The sequence below is a fragment of the Salvelinus sp. IW2-2015 genome, unplaced genomic scaffold, assembly GCF_002910315.2.
Source record: "Salvelinus sp. IW2-2015 unplaced genomic scaffold, ASM291031v2 Un_scaffold5651, whole genome shotgun sequence".
Classification (NCBI taxonomy): Eukaryota; Metazoa; Chordata; class Actinopteri; order Salmoniformes; family Salmonidae; genus Salvelinus; species Salvelinus sp. IW2-2015.
Genome location: NW_019946916.1, coordinates 7,919 through 15,803, shown reverse-complemented (window position 1 = coordinate 15,803; position 7,885 = coordinate 7,919). Strand labels below are relative to the sequence as shown.

Genomic DNA, 7,885 nt, shown 5'->3' with positions numbered 1-7,885 from the left:
GTCCTGCCTAATGCAAAGACAATGCTAGACCCTCATGTGGCTGGACGTGTGTCAGCAGTTCCTAGCAAAGGAAGGCATTTGATCGCTTACATCGACTGGCCCGCCCGTTCCCAGGACGTGGAACTCCCAATTGCAGCACATCTGGACATGTCACTGTTCGCTCCATCCACCAAACGCCACGTTGCCACCACAGACATGTCCAGGAGGTTGGCGGATGCTCTTAGTCCAGGCTCTGGGAGGAGCATCCTCAGAGAAGGACCATCGCCACTCTTCATCAGGAGCATGCCCACGTGGTAGGGAGTCATACAGGACGTGGAGCCACACACACTACTGAGTGTTCATTCTTGACTGTTTTAAGGACATTACATTCGAAAGTTGGGATCAGCTTAGTTGGTTTTCCACTTTAATTTTTGAGTGTGACTCCATAATCCAGACCTCCATGGGTGAAATTGACTTCCATTGATCATTTTTGTGTGATTTTTGTCAGCACATTCAACTATGGAAAGAAAAGAATTTAATAAGAATATTTAATTAATTCAGATCTAGGATCTGTTGATATTTAGTGTTTCCCTTTATATTTTTTTGAGCAGTTGTATTATATATAACACACACACACAGACACCACAACACATAGGCTATGGGTCATTCACATACAAACAAACATACCCTACCCACAATGTATAGCCAATATGTTACTCTTACACATTTTCATTACATTTTTATATATTGCAAATAATAATGTAAAAAAAATATCAAATAATTTTTATATTATTATTTCAAAACAATGGCTAGACGGCTATGAGAAGAATCTATACCAGTCCAAACACAATGTCCCTCTTCGGTTCAAAAATATGGTGCTTCCCATTTGGAGGTCATAGCTATGGTCCCTACTGAGTCGTCTTCCAAAAGCAGATCTAGTTATTCACTTTCAACGGATCAATTTTCCTCTATAATCATGTAAATGTCTACAATCTCGATAATCTTAGTCTAGATTTAGCTTTCCCTGACTTATTCGCACATGATGTTGTATAATTAAACAGCTGGAAGATGCGCGTTACCGAAATAGTGCTGTGCGTAACAAGCTGGCTCCTCCAATATGAATCTTCAACGGCGAAAGGACCGTCTTTATAGCCGGAGTTTACATACATGGCACATGGGTTGGTCTTCCAACACAGAAACATTACATATTGCCGTTTACCTCAGCTCATTGGCTATCTACCCAGCTAAATTTCAAGAAGATCGGTGGTCATTGGGTTAAAATACAGTCAATCAACGAAACAGCGGTCATATAATTGGTTCACAATGAGGTCATTACTTGTTGTCTTCCAATCGGTTTCTTTCGGTCAATACGTCCCGCGAAATGACCCATCAAGTTAGGTTGTGTTACAATAAACCAGTTGATTGCAATGAAACCAAACATGACTGGATAAAGTCACGTTTAGTTTGTGTATTTACGTCGAATGTTTTATCGAAAATTGAATGACACGGAATTCACGACACCAGCGGTTCACAAAATGTTTAGTGTTAGGCTATAAAAACGGATTTAACCGAACAAAAGACCATTCATTGTGTAACAATGAGCTTCGGGATTGCAAACAGAGGAAGATCGTCAAAGGTAAACAATTTATTTTATTGCAATCTGTGATTTTGTTAAGCCTGTGCTGGTTGAAATAGTATTTTGGTATGGGGCTCTGTCCTCAGATAATCGCATCGTATTCTTTCGCAGTAAATCCTTTTTTAAATTTGACAACGCAGTTGGATTAGCAAGATTCTACGCTTTTGAACCATGTGAGACACTTGTATTTTCAGGAATGTTTAATATGACTATTTATGTGGCGCTCACCGTATGTTGTCGAATTTAATCCCGCTAACGGGATCCGTAGCGCAGAGAAGTTAAAGATTGGCATAAGATACTATTTGAATGGGTGCCTCCGGAATATCTGACATGTACATTGCATTCTAAAACAGATCAGTTCTACAAAGTATGGGAACCCTATCTAAATTACCTAGAACCTGAGGTATCAGCTATTATGCTGCAAGGATTCTCTTAGAATGGTGGTGATCTATGTATTTCAGAATTACACTGTACGCTCCATGTGTGGAACCTAAATTGTAAGTTTGTTTAAAACGTATGTATTGAGAGACGCAATGATGGGGATGGGGTGAGAGAAGCGGGGAGAGGAAAATGGTGTGGGTGTGTATGTGTGTATGTATGTGTATGTATATATAAATATGTGTACAGGTATGTGTAAGTGAGTGAGTGCGTTTTTGTTGTTGCTTTGTCTCTGTTGTTGTATCTCTTAATATGGGTGAAAATTGTGAAATTCCAATAAAAATACTGTTAAAAAAAAAAAAAAAAAAATACCTGTCCAGCATCACTACTCTGGACGCCTCTGACTTAGAATATGTGGATAACTACAAATACCTAGGTGTCTGGTTAGACTGTAAACTCTCCTTCCAGACTCACATTAAGCATCTCCAATCCAAAATGGCAATCTAGAATCTGCTTCCTATTTGGCAACAAGGCCCTCGCTTCACTCTCGTCGCCAAACCCACTGGCTCCAGGTCATCTACAAGTCTCTGCTAGGTCAAGCCCCACCTTATCTCAGCTCACTGGTCACCATAGCAGCACCACACTAGCACGTCCAGCAGGTATATCTCACTGGTCACCCCAAAGCCAATTCATCCTTTGGCCGCCTTTCCTTCCAGTTCTCTGCTGCCAATGACTGGAACGAACTGCAAAATCACTGAAGTGGAGACTCATATCTCAAACTGCTATGCTTTATCTTGGCCAGGTGGCAGTTGCAAATGAGAACTTGTTCTCAACTAGCCAACCTGGTTATATCAAATCAAATGTATTTATATAGCCCTTCTTACATCAGCTGATATCTCAAAGTGCTGTACAGAAACCCAGCCTAAAACTCCAAAACAGAGGCGGTGTAAGCAGAGTCCATAAATAAAGGTGAAATAAAAATATATATACAGTGGGGAGAACAAGTATTTGAGGGGAGAACAAGTATTTGATACACTGCCGATTTTGCAGGTTTTCCTACTTACAAAGCATGTAGAGGTCTGTAATTTTTATCATAGGTAAACTTCAACTGTGACAGACGGAATCTAAAACAAAAATCCAGAAAATCACATTGTATGATTTTTAAGTAATTAATTTGCATTTTATTGCATGACATAAGTATTTGATCACCTACCAACCAGTAAGAATTCCGGCTCTCACAGCCTGTTAGTTTTTCTTTAAGAAGCCCTCCTGTTCGCCACTACTTATCTGTATTAACTGCACCTGTTTGAACTCGTTACCTGTATAAAAGACACCTGTCCACACGCTCAATCAAACAGACTCCAACCTCTCCATAATGGCCAAGACCAGAGAGCTGTGTAAGGACATCAGGGATAAAATTGTAGACCTGCACAAGGCTGGGATGAGCTACAGGACAATAGGCAAGCAGCTTGCTGAGAAGGCAACAACTGTTGGCGCAATTATTAGAAAATGGAAGAAGTTCAAGATGACGGTCAATCACCCTCGGACTGGGGCTCCATGCAAGATATCACCTCGTGGGGCATCAATGCTCATGAGGAAGGTGAGGGATCAGCCCAGAACTACACGGCAGGACCTGGTCAATGACCTGAAGAGAGCTGGGACCACAGTCTCAAAGAAAACCATTAGTAACACTACGCCGTCATGGATTAAAATCCTGCAGCGCACGCAAGGTCCCTCAAGCCAGCGCATGTCCAGGCCCGTCTGAAGTTTGCCATATGACGGATGATCAGAGGAGGAATGGGAGAAGGTCATGTGGTCTGATGAGACAAAAATATAACTTTTTGGTCTAAACTCCACTCGCTGTGTTTGGAGGAAGAAGAAGGATGAGTACAAGACAAAACCGTGAAGCATGGAGGTGGAAACATCATTCTTTGGGCTGCTTTTCTGCAAAGGGGACAGGACGACTGACCAGGAGGGGAGGATGGATGGGGCCATGTATCGCGAGATCTTGGCCAACACCTCCTTCCCTCAGTAAGAGCATTGAAGATGGGTCGTGGCTGGGTCTTCCAGCATGACAACGACCCGAAACACACAGCCAGGGCAACTAAGGAGTGGCTCCGTAAGAAGCATCTCAAGGTCCTGGAGTGGTCTAGCCAGTCTCCAGACCTGAACCCAATAGAAAATCTTTGGAGGGAGCTGAAATCCGTATTGCCCAGCGACAGCCCGAAACCTGAAGGATCTGGAGAAGGTCTGTATGGAGGAGTGGGCCAAAATCCCTGCTGCAGTGTGTGCAAACCTGGTCAAGAACTACAGGAAATGTATGATCTTGTAATTGCAAACAAAGGTTTCTGTACCAAATATTAAGTTCTGCTTTTCTGATGTATCAAATACTTATGTCATGCAATAAAATGCAAAGGAATTACTTAAAAATCATACAATGTGATTTTCTGGATTTTTGTTTTAGATTCCGTCTCTCACAGTTGAAGTGTACCTATGATAAAAATTACAGACCTCTACATGCTTTGTAAGTAGGAAAACCTGAAAAATCGGCAGTGTATCAAATACTTGTTCTCCCCACTGTATCTAATGCTATTATTCACACTAATGTTGGGTTACTGTATAAAAAATATCCTGTGTATCCTGTCTGAGGGGTACCCGAATTCTGTTTCAATTTCTGGATTCCGTCTGAGCTTTCCGCATTGTGGAAATCATGGGGCCCTACAAGCCCTTGTGAGTTACAATGAAAACACAGACATTTGAATATATTGACATACCTTGTCAATGTATTCTGGAAAATATGGTCTGTCCAGTACTCAGGAACGTCTGAACACCTATACCTAAAGAAGAGAAGTTGTATTAAAATCTATGACAATGTCAGGAAAATAACACTCAAATGACTTCAGCTTTAGATAGCTAGCTAAAAAACGGAAATCCAAGCTGACTTGGAAGAGCTGCTTGTTATCTATCTTACTAGCCAGCCAATTATTTAATTTAGCTAGTTTGGCTGTTAGATATTGACTAGATAACTACTGCACAAGGTCAACGTTTGCAGTGCTGCCTTGAACATATTGTGAATATGTGAACAAGAAGGTTTCTGCAAGGCAGGTGTAGTTAGATAGCTAGGTGTAGTTAGATAGCTAGGTGTAGTTAGATAGCTAGGTGTAGTTAGATAGCTAGGTGTAGTTAGATAGCTAGGTGTAGCTAGCTACATGTAGCGGGTTTCTTATGTACCACAGGAGAACCAAGAAATGAAGAGCGACACCACGGCTGTCTTTTAGGCTTTTATGTTGATCTGCAATAGTATTGTGAAAAGACAGGACAGGAACACATCAGTCTCCAACGCCCCATCTGACAAGTTGTTCTACACAGGAGCCTGAAGAAAGGTAAAACACATGTCTCACATCCCCAATACATTGCTAGGTGCTTTCAGTGTTGACAGTACCAAAATACAACAACTCATGTACAAAAAAAACTGCAACACAAATAAGTTACAACGTCAAATCGCCTCTATTCCATTCATAACGTAGAGGACCAAACTACATCCCCCATAATGCAACGCCAGCACCACTCAGCTAACCGTCTGCATCCCAGAAAGGCATGCTAGCTAGCAACAGCAGCACTTTTAACACTCTGTAAACTATATAAATAACAACAATAAAACTCTGAAAGTTACATGTTTCAATAGTCTCACACTCGCTTATAACAATATCTACAGCATTAACCTTGGGTTGCTTCATTTATTTCACGTTATGGACTTCTACAAAGGAGTAATCTACAACAAATACCTTTCTCTCTCAATGTTTTCTCGGACTGAGGAGAACGGGAGCTACGGGTAGTACCAGGGTGTTAGTAGGTGACACAAGCACCCAGATGAAATAAAATAAATTTAATGAAACAAAACCCGAAGATGTTAACATCCTTCAGCTACTGTAGCTGCCTACCTAACATCAACAGGCAGCACCAGTAGCGCAACAATTAAAAATAGACACCAAAAGTAAAGTTCCTGGCGATCATAGCGATCTGACTCCCCCCTTCTGTCTGAACTTGGAATATTCCTGTTCGCGGGCTTTGGCCACTGACCCTCAACCTGGTTGTTCTGTTCTGCGTTGTGTACTATTCTAATAATTTGAAGTTTGATGGAATAACCATTCTAACTCTACTACACAGTATTGTTCCTACCTGTCTCTTCCTGGGTAGCTTGCCTAGCAGGCAAACATTACCTTGCAGGGGCACATTTGTTCAGTTCTACTGTAATGTTTGCTGACGATGCATTTTTTGGTAAGCTAGGTAGCTAATATGTTACATAGCTATTTCGGTTCATATAAAACGTACACAAAAATGACCAAACTTAAACAGCGCTGAGGCGAGTAAATGCACTGCTAACTTACTAGTAGCATGCCCACCACTAGCTAACTRTACAGACATCATGGCCGTTAAATAGCTAGCTAATCAACGTTCAAATATATAACGTACTCTGGCAATATAGCTAGCTAAAGGCTTATTGTACTTGAAGAATAATATTTAACGAAAATGTGGGGCATTTCGTTGAAAATATGTGTAGAGATCCAAACTACATTCCAAGTGATAATTTGGTCCTTACCTGCCACATGTCCTTTCCAGAGGAGAAAGATGAAGATGATGCCCGTTGAAATGTTCCAAGCACAACTGACGTTCATAACTAGATCTAGCATGTCAGTCCAACACAATAATGATCATTTCAATATCATATTTTTAAGTTGTTGGTTGTTACTTAGAAATATTCGTTCAAATTCAGCAGCATATTACCTTGGATTTTTATTTTCAAATGCCAGTCTTTTTCAACACATATCAATTAAGGACTGTATTCAAAAATGTAGATAAAACTTTTAGTAAAAATCATTGATTCTCTTTTGCAATACTTACTAAGCCCGTGGGTCATTTTTTACAGTGTATAAGGAATTTGAATTCGGCGGGCAGAAATTATTAAATATTGTAGCGACCCGTTGGCTATTCGTTTGTTGTGTTGTACTTACCAGTACCTAGTGTTCGCGGGGTCCGACATGCCAATCAACCTGCTATCTGCCAATCACGGGAATGCCTGGAATGTTCTGAAGCCGGGCATCCTGGTGGTTGGCGGAGTGGCGTGRAGGGGGGTTGGGCAGGGAGCATTGGAAGTTAAGACCCGGTTTAATCATGGTTCTCTCTTATGTCTGGCTTTCACAAGAGAAGGTTACGGGTGGTTTATAAGGTATCCTTCATTTATTTGGCGTGGGCTACGGACAAACAGTAGCCTGTGTGAAGTTGGGTTAATAAACCGTACATTCTGTAAACTCAAACCTCTGTCTGGACAATTGTTATTTTATGATCTAGTCAGGTCATTACAATATTAAAGCATTAGACCGCTCACTAAAGGCATCAGTCATACAAAAGTTATACTTAAATCCAAACTGGTTCTCTAGTAAATTGGTAGGAATGTCTCATCCAATGTTCAAGAATTGCCTTTTTCCCTTTATTCAATTACACCTGCTCACTTTCGGTTGTTTGAAAAGGAAAATAATCTCCATAATATCGTTCTTTTTAAACAAGCCTTAGAAAGTTGGTTGCAATTTCAGTTTAATCCACCTGAAAAGACAGAACAAATAATACAACAAATAGTGGTTAAACTTAAATACTATTAGTTAAAAAACTATATTTTTTCGAAGAAATGTTTAAAAAAGGTATAATTTTAGTGAATGATATCATAAATAGGACTGGTGGAGTTGTCACACATGCAGCTAACACAGACATATGGAAATGTCTGCTCTTCCCAAAATTACAACCAACTAATTGCAGCATTACCACAAAAATGGAAGAGGCAAGTGGAAAAAAGTAAGGAACTTGTATGTCGGCCCTGTATTAAAGAACATAAATGGT

At 40.5% G+C, this 7,885-nt stretch overlaps 1 long non-coding RNA gene across 1 annotated transcript; it reads right to left on the bottom strand.

Annotated features, from left to right (window-relative positions):
* Positions 1-4,767: 4,767 nt before the first annotated feature.
* Positions 4,768-6,952, bottom strand: LOC139026738 (uncharacterized). The gene is made up of 3 exons (XR_011478659.1): positions 6,594-6,952; positions 5,225-5,366; positions 4,768-4,830 (listed from the first exon to the last, which is right to left on the bottom strand). It is a non-coding gene; the product is annotated as an uncharacterized lncRNA (long non-coding RNA).
* Between the last annotated feature and the right edge of the window lie 933 nt (positions 6,953-7,885).